The 16,644-nt window shown below is 41.3% G+C and overlaps 1 protein-coding gene across 2 annotated transcripts in view; it reads left to right on the top strand.

Annotated features, from left to right (window-relative positions):
* The window catches only part of LOC118083125 (von Willebrand factor D and EGF domain-containing protein-like), a 123,182-nt gene that overhangs the window by 83,779 nt on the left and 22,759 nt on the right, over window positions 1-16,644 (top strand). The window lies entirely within an intron of this gene.

Raw genomic sequence — 16,644 nt, 5'->3', positions numbered from 1 at the left:
AACAGCCACTTTAACCCTCTGGAAAAAACCCCCACAAAAATACACGCTTTTATGTAATAACACTAGAAAAACATGCAACAAAACAATGTACTAACAGAACGATAGTTTCCTTGACTTGTATGTCAAGTGTGCATAATTATGCCTTCTGTTGGGGAATGTATACCTTGCTACTTGTGCTATGGGGAATAAAGTAATCCTCCAGTGAAGCTATCAAGAAACAAAAAGGTGAAGACATTGCAAATAAGGAGCACAGAGACAACGTGAAACATAGCCTTGGTACCTGCATTTTATGAGCACAGGCAAGAAAAGCAAGCTTGAATTACTGGTATTGAATTATGTTTGCTCTCTGGTATTTTGTAAAAAGACATTCCAGTGAATTGTATAAAATATCAGGTTTAAACGTATTGTCTATAACATAGTAAAAAAAAGAAAGAGTTTCATCAGAACATAAGGAGAGCTCTGCTGGATCAGGCCCGGTGACCTATCTAGTGCAGCATCCTGTTCTCAGAGTGGCCAGCCAGATGGCTATGGGATGTCCCAAAGTATCATCTGAGTTGAGATAGTTTTATAGTTCCAATGTATCTTTCCACTTAAAATATAGAAAAAACAGTTTTGTGTGTTTCAATGAATTTCTTCAAGAAAAAGAAATAGGGGTTACATAAGAACTGTCTTCTTAGATGAGACTGGTGGTTTATCTAGATCAGAGTTACCCCTTCGACTGTGGCTGAACAGATTGTCCAGGACATGGATGGAGAACTTACAGCCATCCAGAGGTTGCTGGACTACAACTTCCATAAATCCAGAGCACTGGTAATGCTGGCAGGATAGATGGGAATTGGACTCTATCAACATCTGGAGGGCCAGAGGTTCCTCAGCAATGATCTAGGGAGATCCATAAACAGGGAGAGGTAGAATCATAGAATCATAGAGTTGGAAGAGACCACAAGGGCCATCCAGTCCAACCCCCTGCCAAGCAGGAAACACCATCAAAGCATTCTTGACATATGCCTGTCAAGCCTCTGCTTAAAGACCTCCAAAGAAGGAGACAGACACCCCTATAGCTTATCCCCAGGGTGTACTTGGAGGAAGTACGTCTGTAAATGTGGAGGCTGTCCTTCTGTCAAAACTCTGAGTACTGTAACTTGTAGACAGATCTAATACTATATTATCATATTTTCTTTTCTGTTTATTTTTATACTGCTCCTTTTAAAAGCTATTGATGCTAGCTGCCACCACAAGATCTTTTAGTGGTGAATTCAGTCAGGGTTGACAGGTTCAGGGCAAGATGCACAAATGGGGGCTAATGGTTATTCTATAATTACACGTTTCTGAAAAAGTTACAAAAACACTCAGAGATATTTGCCGCTACCTACGACCAAAAGAAAACCTGGAATATTATGATGCATGGTTCCCAGAGTGCAGTGAGATGCACATTTGTTAGGTAAAGTGACATGTCTTTACCTAGGCAAAGTCACCTGGATGTTTGTCCAGAGCTGCTAGCAGTGTGGATTAAATAGCCCCCCCCCCAAGAGCTGGCTGTTTAATGCCCCTGATTTTAAGGAACACCTTATTTATGGGTGTCACATATTTAGTTGACAATAGTCAGATAGCCCTTAAGGACATTCAAGTAAATCTGAGGAGGATGTGGTTGTGGTGTTAGGTTACTTCATTCATCTTCCATGTGTTCAAGGTTCAGCCAAACACAAATAGGCATCTTGTTGTAGACATGTGTAGTGAACAAGTGGACGCTGAGGGAGTAGGATCAGTGGTATGTGAAATGAAGGGGTAATGCTAGCAGCATGGTCCTAATTCCCTTTCTTCACATGTACCTGGTCCACATGAATAGTTTATGATCAGGACTAGTATGTTTCTGCAGCCTAGGTTCTTTCTAATATCAGTTTTACTGGGTGGTTCATAAATACACCCAGTATTTGAAACTCTTTCATTTGCTGGTGGTGCAGTTGATAGAAATCAGAGGTTTGTTTTCTGGGGGGTTTTGTTTTTGTTTAATGATATGACTTCTTGTTTCCAAACACATGAGAATAGATCCACATTTTATGTCAAAGCAGGACCTATTAATTTAAACAGAAAAGCAGGTTTCCCCCAAGGAAAGCAGTGAGACAACAAGAAGTTAAAAATATTTTTGGACCCGTAACTTGAAATCACGGGACAAACAAAAATGTGGATGGGCCCGTAATCACATCTGAATGCTCTAGAACTAAAATATAAATTGTACGAACCCTTAAATACTCACAACTCAATGCAAAATGGTCCAGGTGGCCAGATTTATAATTATCCTCAAACTGATATGGAAATTTAGAGACGAAAAGCAGTTACAAAATTGGGCAATACTCCAGGAAAATGTCACCCTTTAATGCTCCTTTCTAGTGTCATTAAAAAACAACAACCTCCCAACACCTGTAGAAGGTGCTTAAAATGTCATTACCTACTGTAATTAAATGGAGAATTCAATTATCATGGATAACAAATCAGGCTGGCCTGCAATTTGTGTACACTGACCATGGTAGCTTTAAAAAAAAATCATAACCAACAAGCACAACTTAGGAAGTTATATAGAGCTTCTGTAATACTCTGGGGAGCAATCGCAAAATAAAAGGTAATGAGGAGTAATAAGGACAAATTAGTTTCACTATGGTAATGACAGTTTAAGAGCTTTCTGGGTGTGAATTTCAACCCCACTGCAGAATGTCCAGGAAAGAAGAGGCACCACAGGCAAAAACAGAAAAAGAAAAAGTCAGAGTTATTAAATGTATCAAAGTAAGAAAAGGATGCAAATGAAACATTACTTTACTTTGGGCTACTTTGTTCTCAAATCTATATTAGTGAAATCTTCCCCTACTTAGAATGCAAATATATCCATAAATTTACTATTTCTACGCTTGAAAAATATATATCCAACTGAATGCACATATCTTGGCGCCAAACCATATCCCCTATAGCAGTAGTTATGAGTTGCACTTAAAAAGAAAGATTTAAAAATAATATTAACTATTTTCCATGTTATCCTTCTAACATCAGACTGGATCCAGTTCTTATATTGCATCTTAGATTAGAGGATATTAATTTAAAACAAGAAAAAACATTAAGGCTGCAATCCTATACACACTTACCTGGGAATAAGGCCCACTGAACTGAATGGAGCTCTCTTCTGAATAGATCTTTTCAGGATAGCATGTTTCATAATCCCATTGGATCCAGCTAGCTTGTTTCATAATCCCATTGGATCCAGCTAGCAGAAAGTTTGGACTGAAGGCTTTATGTATTATCATAAAACAAAACAGATGGTAGAAAAGACTGAAAGAAGATTGCTTTTTCTTCTCAGGATGTGGATAGGGGAGAATTTAACAAAATAAAACAGAACTTAGAATGAGAGCCATGTGCAATGTGACTTGGAGAATGGGCCCGGGCCAAATGTAGGTTTGACCCATCAGTGATGAATGAAAGGTGTCTTTAGTGTTAATACTTAGGCAGCGTACACAAGTGAAGCATTTCACAAAACTGTTGAGCTCCAGTTCCACTTGTAATGGAAGGGATCAGGCACATCAGTTCATCCTGAACTAAACAAGACAGATTCTTAAAATCATGTACTATTGCTTTGCCACTAATGTTCTGTGGAGTCATTAAGTGATAACACCTTATGGAAGCAAGCCAAGGTAAGAACAATCACGATCCTAGAAAAGTCACTCGAAGATAGGAGATGTGCATACCCATGTGGGACATAGAGTTGGTCTTGGGAATTTGGCAGGTAGACAGAACCACCTTGATAATTGTGCCCAAGGTCTCACCTGATATTGTCTGCCTATGAAGATATATTTTATGCATATTTCCTCCCATTATTTTATGCATATTTCCTCCCATTATTTACACATACATACATGCATACATACATACACAAATTAAGCTCTTTGTGGAATGAAACTAACCAATGCTAATACCAGTCTGAATACCCTACATGTAAGGCAATGGAGTGCCCCCTTGCTTGATTTGTTTTGCCTATTTACTCATATACATTTTTGTTTATTTCTCTTTATTTTTTCCCTTTTTGCTCCCCCACCCCCCTTATAATTGGCAGGGGGTTGCACTGGATGGCCCTTGTGGTCTCTTCCAACTCTATGATTCTATGATTCTAATTTAGGTTTTTTTTAAAGAACCAACTACTCACTTTTAAGGGGATTTATATAACATTTCAGTTATTGGCGTGAAAGGGATTATGAGTATGGGGGTGGGTTGCACGGGGTATAGTAGTTGAAGGTTGGGGGGAAAGTGAACATTCAGGAATACGTTACTACTATAAAAAAAAAATAGACAGACATAGTGCTATGCTATATACAGAAATGACTTGGAGCCACTTTGCACTCTGTAAAACTCCTTGCTGTACTGTGGTCAAATAATTTATCAGACATAAATGGGGCACAGCAGTGGGACCTGCAATGTTGCAGTGAATCCTCATCCTAAATATTTTGTGTATTGTATACCATACCAGTACTGCATATAGCATTAAAAGCAGGAGTTTGTAGTCCCCATTGTTTGGTCTGTGATTTTAGAAATCTGCTTCTGTTCCTAGAGCTGGCGAAACGTGAACATTTTGAAAAACAAAGAAAAACATCAATAGTGCCCTAGTTTCTATTGTTTTAGCTTCCATTACTTTCCATCCAAAGCACAAATCTGGCTGGATTGTAGCAGGTCTATTAGCTTGATAGATACAAAAGTCAATAGAAACTAAATTTAGAAAGGATATCAAATCTTTATCATAAGGGACCTGGGAGGCTGCATGGCTGTTGATCTATATTGTACCACCGCAAATCAAATAAGGGAGATTAGTCCTTTTGGTGATTAGTTTATTTGCTTTAATGCAAAGCAGTGAAAACAATTCTGTGAAACAAGCAGTTGGGAAAAAAGTCTTATTTTTAAGGCATCTGGGATTAACTAACACATGGCTTCACAAAAGAACGTGCTCTGATTTAAAGTGGCAAAACCATTCTCTAAAAAAATACTATGTGCAGGCATGAAAAAGAAATTCAAACCTAGTGGGCTGAAAACACTGTAAAGGGAACATCCTCCTCTCCACCCCCTACAATTCAAAACTGTCCTTTTAAAACATAAATACATTACCTGCCCAAACAATTTCAAAACAGCAACCATTCATAATAAATATTTGTTTGTAGATAATGAGATCATTTGTGTTTTAAATTATTCACAGTGAGCCATTTGTCCTGGATCATTGTGCACACACAGTCCCTGCATGTAAATAATAATTCACTTAAGTAACTTAAAGTGACAGGAACTAAACATGGGCTCTTTAGTGCTGGGAGTTTTTCCTGTTGGTTCATACACTGGCAATTATCCATGAGCACGTTTTTTCTTAAAGCACCAGGCTGTCTTCTAGTCAGGCATAGTAAATCAACTGCCACCTCTCCACTCATCCTCCAGATTAACCCCTCTCTTGCCTTGGCCTGTTGCAGGTCTTTTCTTGGAGCCCAGCCAGGAAGCCGTACCGTATATAACCCTGTTTAATAAACATATTGCTTTACCAACAGCTATGAATAATCAAGGTTCAATATACAACAGAGATAACCTGTTTTGTAAAGTATTAATTTCAGAATTCTCATGTCCCCACCATTTACTACAGAGGCGGGGAACATCTGGCCTGCAGGCATCTTTGCCTGCCTGGGTATCCAGTTTGTTTTCCTAAAACTACATCTACCTGTCTATCAGCTGATGTCACTGGCGATGTCAGCCAATGGGCTAGGGGACAGCCTTTAATCCTGCTTAGGCTGTATCACCCTGTTCCCAAAAGAAATCTTCCTGCCTCTCCTTTTAAACTCAATGTCACTGTGATCTTCAAGAGGCGGGAGACACCCAAGCATTTTAGAAAGCATCCCCTGAAAACAGGAAGTCTGAAAATGGCTACTGTAAAAATAGAAGCAGGAAGTTGTAGCAGTGGGAAGGTACCAAAGTGCTCCTTCGACGTTTCATATAGCAAAGCCATTTAAGAGGACACAAGAAGGAAAATGAAACCAGGAAGTGAGCTGAAGTTTTGAAGCTCAAGACTCCAGCAGTTAATCTGTTGAATAGTTGTTAACAGTATGTTACAGATGGGGCAGATGCAATCTGAACTGCAAGTGTACGAATAAGGCAGCTCAGCCAGAATTTCGGGTCAAGGGTTTTGATGCACTACCTGTAACAGGGCAGCTTTATGGGCAGCAAAGAACATAAATAGAGTACAAAGTGCCAGTTTGAAGCACTCCATGGGATGAATTTACCAAACAAAAAGTTGTTTTTCAACTGTAAATTGCTTGCCAAGACAGCTTATCATAATGATGAATTTGCAGGTGTAGCCTCTGATTTGTGCACCATGGGAAGTTCTTTTGACATCAAGAGATAAAGAACGGCATGATGCCAACTTTGCTAGCACCACCGTGGCATTAAAGGCATTAAAGAGCATAGTGAATGAGTTGATCCAAGAGTAGCAGGGGATGCACTTTGAAAAGGCCAGGTAGAAATGCATACATAGGAACCAAGATGCAGAAGATTAATTTTCAGTTGTCAGCTATAGAATTAGGGGAAGAGAGTCAAGTATGCATCTTGAAACAAGCAAGTTTGCTTATAGATTATGCCAAAGTCATCTTTCTGGGTCATTGTGAAAGGAGGAAAAGGTAAAGGTAAAGGTACCCCTGACCATTAGGTCCAGTCGCCAATGACTCTGGAGTTGCACGCTCATCTTGCTCCATATTCCGAGGGAGCCGGGGTTTGTCCTCAGACAACTTCCAGGTCATGTCGCCAGCATGACTAAGCCGCTTCTGGCGAACCAGAGCAGCACATGGAAACACCGTTTACCTTCCCGCCAGAGTGGTACCTATTTATCTACTTGCACTTGATGTGCTTTCAAACTGCTAGGTGGGCGGGAGCATGGACCGAACAATGGGAGCTCACTCCATTGTGGGGATTCGAACTGCTGACCTTCTGATCAGCAAGCCCTAGGCTCTGTGGTTTAGACCACAGGGCCACCCGCATCCCGGGAAAGTTAGAAAGCCCCTTGTAATTCTGGCCTTACAGTCTACCCAGCTCCAACGAACCTGGAGTGGATATTGAAACAGCCTTTGCTAGCCTGGTGCCTTCTGGGTATTTAGGACTGCAACTCCCAGCAGCCCCAACTATCACAGCCATGCTAAGTATACCAGGCCAAAAGCCAAGTGAAACTCCTAGAGATTTGCCATTGCCCCAGTAAGTGATTGTGGGATTAGAATGCAGAGTCCAGGAGTCCAAAAGGCTTGGGGGGGGGGATGAAATAAACCTTGTGACAGCTGCTGGAAGTGCAGACACTAAAGGAGAAACCAGCCACTGTCATTCGTCTGTCCCAGAGGAACCAGCTGATTCAGCAGGGCAGTATATTCTGTTTTTCCTTCCATCACAGTCTCCTTTTGCTTTTTCTAGCAGAGAATCTTGGCTGGGTTGCTTGCTTGCTTGTTTGTTTGCTGAACTGACCCCAAACCACTTCTGAAATATGTACTGTGATCATTCTGTCATATATTGCATTGTTAGAATAAGGACTGCTGAGATATAAACTGCTTTGAGCTCTTAGGAAGTAAAGCACCACGTGAATACAAAGGCTGAATCAAATCCACACATCTGGTATGTGAGGAATGATCCTTGTAGGACATAACAGAGACTGGCCAAGGATAATGGAGGCAGAGACTGGCCAAGGATAAGGGAGGCCTTCCATCCCTTTAAATAGCCAGTTGCAGTGGGTGAGTACATCCATTCCACAGTGGGAGGGGAATGGAAGCAGGATGTGATGTAAATAGCTGGAATGGGAAACCTAGAGCCCTCCAAATGCTGTCAGACACCATCAGACCCATCATGGGATTATGGGAGTTGTAATACGCTCACTGGAAGGACAGATCGTGAAGCTGAGGCTCCAATACTTTGACCACCTCATGAGAAGAGAAGAATCCTTGGAAAAGACCCTGATGTTGGGAAAGATTGAGGGCACTAGGAGAAGGCGACGACAGAGGACGAGATGGTTGGACAGTGTTCTCGAAGCTATGAACATGAGTTTGACCAAACTGTGGGAGACAGTGGAAGACAGGAGTGCCTGGCGTACTATGGTCCATGGGGTCACGAAGAGTCGGACACGACTAAACGACTAAACAACAACAACACAGAAGCATCTAGTAAACCCTAGATTCCCCACCCCTTGCTTCGTAGGCACTCTCTCCATTTTAAATATTCCTAATAGTATTCCTGAGCTGCCGTCTCTGCTGCTACGGGGACTGTTCATAATAAGCAGCAAGCAAGGCATTCCCTTTTCCACATTCTTTTTCTTTTCTTTTCGCACAGTTTAATTGCTATTTGTCCTTTTAATGTGATTATACACATTAATGTGTCAACAAAATTTCTGCACCGTTTCATTAAAGATGACGTGAAAGTTGAGGGACCTCAAATTTATCTATCCACATTTAAGGGGGGGAAATGCCATCAACACACTTAAGGTCAAGCACTGTTCCTGGTAAAACTGGGTAGTATGACCTGAAACCACAGAGTTCAGTACTCCCTGCCCACTCTGTAATGTAGCAATTAGAACATTAACTTCAATAGTATGTCAGGTTTGCTTACAGTACATTACACTACAAGTCCAGCAATAGCTAATTTTCCTTTCCTGTTGGTGCAGTCTTTAAAAGACACCTATAGGGCGGTCAGAAGCATGGAATGGAGGTTCACATCTCCTTAAAAATTGTGTGGGTGAGGGAAAGTTGGTAGGCACACAGAGTATGCATGGGAAGGAAGCTAGATTAGTGACAATCCTTCTTATGCACAGCTGGAGCTCTCTCCTCCTTACCATCCTAAGCATCTATAGTTTATAGTTCATTAATCTTATTTCTCAGGTACGTAGTTGTAATTATGCAGATACCTCTGGTCCATGAGCAGAAGAATAGGATTCAGATGAACATCTGGGACATGGGTGGGGGCTGCATTCTCTCACAGTCAACCTTCCAGAGTCCACATGCCAGTGGTGGGTGGAATAGAGACAAAGATGGGTGGAGCAATGGGTGTGATTCATACCTTTTCCCCCTTTTTTTACAGTAGAGTACATTCCACCCATGCACATAGCTGTCAAGTTTTCCCTTTTCTCGTGAGGAAGCCTATTCAGCATAAGGGAATTTCCCTTTTTTAAAAAAGGGAGAACTTGACTATGCATGCAAAAGTCAGTTTATACACATCCATCCATCCACTCACTTCTCCATCTGGAAAACTGAGAGGTATTATGACAGAGCAAGGACACATTGCAAACACTCTAGGAAGGTGCAAAGCATGACCTGTTGACCTGCAGAGTTCTAAGGGTTGCATTTGGCACCTGGGCCTGAACCTCCTCACCCATGGAATAGAGGAAACAGGTTGTAGGTGGAGTCCAAATGTCAGAACGATTTTTTAAAACAATGGGTTTTGTAAAACAATGCTTATCAGCAGAACCTGTTCCAAACGGGCATGGGATGGGGTGTTCTGTACAGCTCTGCTTTCCACTACACTAACAATGACAATTCTCAATTAATTGTACATTATGACCATTTCAATACATGTTGAAAACATGCCTGGGGATGAAAAGTAGGGACCTGGTGCATTACAGTGGACCTCACATACGGCAATGCCTGTGCTTGAAAACAATCATATTCCCTAGAATAATGGGAGAAGGTCATTACTGAGGGCAACATCCCTGAGACCGTGAAGGCAGCAAAGCACAGGTTTCAGAAGGATCCAACTGGCATGAGGGTTCATTATACAAGCAGGCATCACTCTTACACTGTTGACCCCAACCAGTCTCTACAGGCTACCAGAGCAATTGCAAGAACTCTTAAGCAAACCCTACTGTCACAGGAAATAGAAAATGTTTTATTGAAGCTCCAGTTCTGCAGTGCACTCACAGGCTAAATATGCTCCCCTAATTTGTTAGAAAAGGCTTTATAGACTCCAAAATGTAGCAGGGTCACATCCCACTAGAACATGCTTTTCTGCTTTCTGAAGAAACCATTGGAGCAGAGAGTGTGAAGGCTGCATTTTAGCATTCAGCCGATACCAAGTTGTCTGCATTCATCACTTTTGACCAGAGTGCAGAAATCCACCAGGTTCCAATTTAAGTTGGAAACACCTGTTGCATAGCTGCCAAGTTATCCCTTTTTTACAGGGATTTTCCCTTATGCTGAATAGGCTTCCTCGCGAGAAAAGGGAAAACTTGGCAGCTATGCTGTTGGTACGTACTCAGTCTGTACTTATTACTGCAGGATGCCTTCCATGTGCACCACAGTACTGGTAGAATAGATTTGTTGCTCCAGCATTGATATCTGGAATGTTTTACGTATTTGTATGGCCTACTGAAAAACATATGCATTGTTATTTAGTTGTTTAGTCGTGTCCGACTCTTCATGACCCCATGGACCATAGCACGCCAGGCCCTCCTGTCTTCCACTGCCTCCCACAGTTTGCTCAGACTCATGTTGGTAGCTTCGAGAACACTGTCCAACCATCTCATCCTCTGTTGTCCCCTTCTCCTAGTGCCCTCAATCTTTCCCAACATTAGGGTCTTTTCCAGGGAGTCTTCTCTTCTCATGAGGTGGCCAAAGTATTGGAGCCTCAGCTTCAGGATCTGTCCTTCCAGTGAGCACTCAGGACTGATTTCCTTCAGAATGGATAGGTTTGATCTTCTTGCAGTCCATGGGACTCTCAAGAGTCTCCTCCAGAACCATAATTCAAAAGCATCAATTCTTCGGCGATCAGCCTTCTTTATGGTACAGCTCTCACTTCCATACATCACTACTGGGAAAACCATAGCTTTAACTATACAGACCTTTGTCGGCAAGGCGATGTCTCTGCTTTTTAAGATGCTGTCTAGGTTTGTCATTGCTTTTCTCCCAAGAAGCAAGCGTCTTTTAATTTCGTGACTGCTGTCACCATCTGCAGTGATCATAGAACCCAAGAAGGTAAAATCTCTCACTGCCTCCATTTCTACCCCTTCTATTTGCCAGGAGGTGATGGGACCAGTGGCCATGATCTTAGTTTTTTTTTTTTTAATGTTGAGCTTCAGACCATATTTTGCGCTCTCCTCTTTCACCCTCTTTAAAAGTTTCTTTAATTCCTCCTCACTTTCTGCCATCAAGATTATGTCATCAGCATATCTGAGATTGTTGATATTTCTTCCAGCAATCTTAATTCTGGCTTGGGATTCATCCAGTCCAGCCTTTCGCATGATGAATTCTGCATATAAGTTAAATAAGCAGGGAGACAATATACAGCCTTGTTGTATAGCTTTCCCAATTTTGAACCAATAAGTTATTCCATGTCCAGTTCTAACTGTAGCTTCTTGTCCCACATAGAGATTTCTCAGGAGACAGATGAGGTGACCAGGCACTCCCATTTCTTTAAGAACTTGCCATAGTTTGCTGTGGTCGACACAGTCAAATGCTTTTGCGTAGTCAATGAAGCAGATGTTTTCCTGGAAGTCTCTAGCTTTCTCCATAATCCAGCACATGTTTGCAATTTGGTCTCTGCCCCTTCGAAATCCAGCTTGCACTTCTGGGAGTTCTTGGTCATACTGCCTAAGCCTACCTTGTAGAATTTTAAACATAACCTTGCTAGTGTGTGAAATGAGTGCAATTGTGCGGTAGTTGGAGCATTCTTTGGCACTACCTTCTTTGGGATTGGGATGTAGACTGATCTTCAATCCTCTGGCCACTGCTGAGTTTTCCAAACTTGCTGGCAGATTGAGTGTAGCACCTTAACAGCACCATCTTTTAAAATTTTAAATAGTCCAGCTGGAATATCATCACTTCCACTGGCCTTGTTATTTGCAGTGCTTTCTAAGACCCATTTGACATCACTCTCCAGGATGTCTGGCTCAAGGTCAGCGACCACAGTACCTGGAGTGTAAGAGACCTCCATATATTTCTGGTATAATTCCTCTGTGCATTCTTGCCACCTCTTCTTGATGTCTTCTGCTTCTGTTAGGTCCTTTCCACATATATATATATATATATATATATATATATATATATATATATATATAATGTACCAATTTCGGCGTATAAGACGACCCCCAACTTTTCCAGTTAAAATATAGAGTTTGGGATATACTCGCCGTATAAGACCCGGCGTATAAGACGACCCCCGACTTTTGAGAAGATTTTCCTGGGTTAAAAAATAGTCTTATACGCAGGAATATACAGTATATGCATACATATATAAATATCTTATGACATAGGCAGTAGAAATATAAACAATACAAATATAAAAGCACATGAAACCCAGTACAAGCACACAGGGATGTAGCGTGGAGGACCTGGGGGAGGGGTCGCCCCTCTCCTTGGCTGGGCAACACCATGTGAGGATGTTGCCGAGGTAGCATTCTTGCGGGCGCAGCAGGCTCCCTCTGTGCCCCACCACCCTCAGGGCACACCCTGCACACCCAACCCAGGGGTCAGGAGCATATGCTCTGCTGCTGAAAACACAGTAACATAAAAACAGTGTCAGCACAAAAAGAGGGGTCTCTGATGTAAGGTGGAATAAATACAAACCTGATACCCCAGGCCCCAGCAAACCTGTACACAGCAACACAAACCATGATGCTGCTGCAATGCAGTTTTTATAAATTAAAAGGCCTGAAAGAATAAAAATGTGTTTGTCTGGCACCTTAAGGCATTAATCAAGATGCTATGAGAATCTTTTCCAGGGAGGGCATTATTTAAGGGTCACTGAAATGTCCCTTTCCCTGATCACCACCTTTCTCATTTCATTAGGTGCAGAAAGCAATGTGGCAGAAAGCAACTTTCAGGCAAAATAGTCACAACTCATTTAGGGCTTTAAAGGTATGGCCAACCTTTTGAGTTTAGCCTGGAAACGAATTGGAAGCCAACATAGCGTTGGCCCCTATTAATAATTTAGTTGTTATATTTTGGACCAGCAGCTGAAGTTTCTGGACAGGGTTCATAGGTCATTGAAATAATTAATGTCGGAAGGCACCAGAACATGGATAACTATCACAAGGCTATTTCTGTCAAGGTATGGGTGTATTTGATTGACCAACCTGAGCTGCTTGAAAGTGATCTAAGTCACTTAGACCTCAGTTTCAACTGACAATGCTAAATCTAGGACCATTTCCTGTCAAAGAACATCCCCCCAACAGTGTTTTTGCATTGTCTGTGCTACATCTTAGCTTATTGACCTTCATCCAGTCCACTGGTTTAGAATGCCCACTGTTTTTCCTTGATCAGATGAAAAGGAAGTGTGGAGTCGGCTGCCATCTGCATACCAATCACACCTCAGCCCACATCCCTAGTTGACTTCTGTGGTGGATTTGAAACTGTTATGTTATGTTTTTGTTTCGCAACCGACCTATTGAAGGGTTAACCCAGACTCCTGGTTAACTGACAGCAACATTCCATGGGAGGTGTGGCCTGCATGAGATTTAAATGGAAAGGGGAACAGTTATGTCAGTTGGCGGTTGAGGGTTTTCTGTGTGGGAGCTTGGGTGGTTTTGGGGAAGGTAGATTTAGAGTAGATGTAGTAGATGATAGGTATTCTGTTTATTTGATTACCAAGAACGTTACCTGTGAAATTAAGTTTGTACCAATGTTACCAGAAAGCAACCATTAAGATTCAAGCCAATAAATAACCATCTTTAAAGTGTCATACCAGTAATCGTCTATTTCATTTTCCAGCTAAGGTATCCAGGAACCCAGTTTGGTGGGGAACTCTTTTAAACTGTCAAAACTGCCTTTTAGAGGAGAGGTTAGTTTGTGGCTGAGAGTGCACCAAGAAAGGGGGGGGGGGCTAAAGGAGGAGACAGGTTCTGGATGGTAATAAAGTTACCTCAGGAAGGAGGCTAGCTTTACAGTAAGGGAGTTTCTAGTGAAGTAAAAACCCTTATCTGAGTACATATAGGAACAGTCTTACTTATAGCCCCGAGTCTATATAGGTACCTGGCCACGTTTAGGCTGGAAGAGGACTCTCTTTTATTTTTAAAACCCACAAGTGCTAGAGGGTTTAAAGAAAGGCTAGAGGGATAAGTGGGAGGTTTGATTTACCTCAGAAATCCCTGCTAGTGCTTTTAATAATTGAGAGGTCAGAGTTATAAGACGGAAAGTGAGAGGGACTTTCGTCTCAACTTCCTCTAGCAGCTTTGTGTAGATGTTAGCTAGCATGGAAGATGAAACAGAGCATTGACAAATCATATATCATAAACACCAAGGGGGGTCCAGGGTTTCCACGTATGCTTCTGAAGACAATTCATTTAAACAGAACGTATACGGGAAGCAGGGTGGTATAACTGCCATGGAGTGTTAACCATGAGATTTTAATGTTGATTTTAAAAAATTGTGCCTTTTTAAGCACCAGCTTCTGGAATTGACTACCCAGGTGAGAGCAGAACCAATGTAATGCAATACTTCCAAAGCCTAACCCAGACAACCTATTTAAGTATTAAAAACTGCTGAAAGGTTCAACAGCATCAGCAGGGGAACAGCTACCACCCACTCAAACACATTGTCTAGGAAGGTAATGTTTGCAACCAGCCAATAGTAGTTCATCATGCTTTGCAGAAATAACTCAGTGGGACCTAACACTAAAAGCTGTGGCTGACTGTGATTTGTAAATTCCAAAAACTTGGAAATTCTACAGGGAATAGTAGGCAGTGCTATTAAAAGCTCATGAAAAACATAATGAAGCCTTTATTTTTATGCGCTACCCATCATTTATCAAAACTGCTCATCCTGCCTTCCTAATAGTGTTGTGTATTACACGACTACTGAACTAGCTGATGAATGCTGATAAGCAGGAAACTGGCTCTTTGTAAATACAATATTGTTGTTTAATGATGCTGTTAATACTACTGATGGCTCTTAAAAAACAATAGCAGAAAACAAGGGAAACAAAAGAAGTGCTTTGCAGTGGTAGAGCACATTCATGTTGCTTCTTGGATCTGTTTGTCCCATGTGGGGAATTCTTACTCCTTCATTAAGATGACTAGCCAGTCAGGTGGGCTTACAAGAGGGAATGAGAGGATATCTAGGAAGCAGCTAGTACTTGCAACAGGAGTACTATTAAATATTTAAGGCATCAATCCTAGATCAACTTTCCTGGGAATATGGATGGAAGGATCTGCCAATGTTGGTTTTCTCAGTTTCTCATTTTTCAACTCATTTTTCATAAGCATTTTTTGTGTGAATTTCTCCTAATTTTCATATGATGTTTTGATTTAGTACTACCTTTCCAAGCAGATTTCCCTTATACAATTAATGTTTGTATGTTAATTTTCACCAGTATCTTATTTTTTTTAATGAAAACTGTCCCCTAATACATGCATTTTTTCGAAACATTGTTTGGTTGAAAAATTGCATTGCAAAATTCTGACAAGTGCGGATTACTGAGGATTACTGTGTTTCGGTTTGAATATTGTATTGGAAAATGCACATTCATTTTAAATCTGCTCCAAGCCAAATTTCTTCTCCATCACTAGCTGGCAGTAAGCCCCACTGAACTCCATCAGATTTACTTCTGAGTAGACATTTAGAGATGCTCAAAGACACATTCATTCATTCGTTTGTTTGTTTGTTTGTTTTTACAAACACTCCCTTTGCATAAGAGCAACAGAGCAAAAGAGCAGGAAGGCAGCAATAACCCACAGCTGGTGTTTCTCTCTTGTTCTTGGTTTTGAAAATACTCATGGGCTTCAAGGTCAATAAGGAGGAATGGACAGGTAGAAGTTCAGCCCCCTCTTACCTCTCTCATGATATGCATTTTACAGTATACACATTCTTCCCCTAAAAGAACATTTTGTGTGCTTTTTAATGCATTCTCCTCTGAAATATCCGTATTTGTTCACATTTTTTCAGTAAAAATGTGCAATCTTATGCACATTGTTTGAACTGAAACTGCATTACAAAATCCAGCTGAGAGCACCCACATTCACGTATGACTCCTGGATTGGTGAATTAGGCTGGTCTGCTTTAAAATGCTACCTCTGTCCCTACTGCAGACTGTTGAAGCTGCAGAACCAGTATGACTAATGTAGTCTGCACACTGAATGGAATAATATTGCTTGGGGGAATTGTCACATATCCTATGGCTTTTGCTATTATAAGAATGATCTGTAGTACCGTAATTCTTGAACCGTCAAAACAACAATCAATGGATGGCTTATCAAAAAGCCTCCGATGAACATCCCCTTGAGCAACATTCAACAGGAATCTTTGATCCTGCTCAGATCCAAGTCCTCAGAGGAACACCCTTTCTTGACATATTATCCCAACACATACACACTTATGGGATCACTTCAAGTGCCACATATATGAGATTACCAAATATTATGTTGGATTAAGGGTGTTTTCAGAAATCCCTGATCAGCCTTCAGCGTCAGCTATCTAGGATGAGTGTATGGAGTTTAAAAGCAATAGCTGCAGCATGGAGCAATTTTGTGACAGGGTGACAGATAAGTGGTTGCAGTTCCTGTGTGTGTGTGTGTGTGTGTGTGTGTGTGTGTGTGTGTGTGTGTAAACAAGTAAAGCCCACCCAGCCATTCCTATATAGGCTTCCTCATTCCTTAATGCTCCCTGCCTTAACTCAAAAGTTCCTGTATTT

The sequence above is a fragment of the Zootoca vivipara genome, chromosome 1, assembly GCF_963506605.1.
Source record: "Zootoca vivipara chromosome 1, rZooViv1.1, whole genome shotgun sequence".
Lineage (NCBI taxonomy): Eukaryota > Metazoa > Chordata > Lepidosauria > Squamata > Lacertidae > Zootoca > Zootoca vivipara.
This window is presented reverse-complemented; position numbering and strand designations above follow the sequence as displayed.